Source organism: Octopus sinensis, linkage group LG8, assembly GCF_006345805.1.
Source record: "Octopus sinensis linkage group LG8, ASM634580v1, whole genome shotgun sequence".
Lineage (NCBI taxonomy): Eukaryota > Metazoa > Mollusca > Cephalopoda > Octopoda > Octopodidae > Octopus > Octopus sinensis.
This window is the reverse complement of record NC_043004.1, coordinates 26768500-26770294: the sequence shown is the minus strand read 5'-3', so window position 1 is coordinate 26770294 and position 1795 is coordinate 26768500.

The window sequence follows — 1795 nt, the reverse complement described above, 5'->3', positions numbered from 1 at the left end:
CCACCGACACAGGTGCCAGACGAGGCTGGCAGACGGCCACGCTCGGATGGTGTTTTTATGTGCCACCGACACAGGTGCCAGACAAGGCTGGCAGACGGCCACGCTCGGATGGTGTTTTTTATGCCACCGACACAGGTGCCAGATGAGGCTGGCAAACGGCCACGATCGGATGGTGCTTGTTACGTGCCCACAGCACGGAGGCCAGTCGATGCGGTACTGGCTACGGCCACGTTCGGATGGTTTTCTTATGTGCCACGTGCCACCGGCACTGGTACCACAAAGATACAAATTCCATTGATGTTCATCTATTTGATTTGTTTTGATTTGATTTTCACTTGCCTCAACAGGTCTTCACAAGTGTCACAAGAAGGAAGGTATGCACAGGTGGACTGACTACGTCCCAGGTAGGGGCCATGGGTTATGGCCTGACTAGTCTTGCCGGTCTTCGGATGGTTTTTTATGTGCCACCGACACAGGTGCTAGATGAGGCTGGCGAACGGCCACGATCGGATGGTGTTTGTCATGTGCCCACCGCACTGACTACGGCACTGATGGATTTCTTGTGTGCCACAGGCACTGGTACCACAAGATACAAATTCCATTGATGTTCATCTATTTGTCTATTTTGATTTGATTTTCACTTGCCTCAACCGGTCTTCACAAGTGTCACAAGAAGGAAGGAAGGTATGCACAGGTGGACTGACTAGTCTTGCCGGGTCTTCGGAAGGTGTTTTTATGTGCCACCGACACAGGTGCCAGATGAGGCTGGCGAACGGCCATGATCGGATGGTGTTTGTTACGTGCCCACAGCACGGAGGCCGGTCGATGCGGAACTGGCTACGGCCACGTTCGGATGGTTCTCATGTGTGCCACCGGCACTGGTACCACAAAGTGTGTGCCACCGGCACTGGTACCACAAAGATACAGATTCCATTGATGTTCATCTATTTTGATTTGTTTTGATTTGATTTTCACTTGCCTCAACAGGTCTTCACAAGTGTCACAAGAAGGAAGGTATGCACAGGTGGACTGACTACGCCCCAGGTAGGGGCCATGGGTTATGGCCTGACTAGTCTTGCCGGGTCTTCGGATGGTGTTTTTATGTGCCACCGACACAGGTGCTAGATGAGGCTGGCGAACGGCCACGATCGGATGGTGTTTGTCATGTGCCCACAGAACGGAGGCCAGTCGATGCGGTACTGGCTACGGCCACTTTCGGATGTTTTCTCTTGTGTGCCACCGGCACTGGTACCACAAAGATACAAATCCATTGATGTTCATCTATTTTGATTTGTTTTGATTTGATTTTGATTTGATTTTCACTTGCCTCAACAGGCCTTTGATTTTCACTTGCCTCAACAGGCCTTCACAAGTATCACAAGGAGGAAGGTATGCACAGGTGGACTGACTACGTCCCAGGTAGGGGCCATGGTTTATGGCCTGACTAGTCTTGCCGGGTCTTCGGAAGGTGTTTTTATGTGCCACCGACACAGGTGCTAGATGAGGCTGGCGAACGGCCACGACCGGATGGTGTTTTTTTATGTGCCCACAGCACGATGGCCAGTGATGCGGTACTGACTACGGCCATGTTCGGATGGATTCTTGTGTGCCACCGGCACTGGTACCACAAGCGGTACTGACTACTTTTTATGTGCCACCAACACAGGTGCTAGATGAGGCTGGCGAACGGCCATGACCGGATGGTGTTTGTTATGTGCCCACAGCACGATGGCCAGTGATGCGGTACTGACTACGGCCACGATCGGATGGATTCTTGTGTGCCACTGGCACTGGT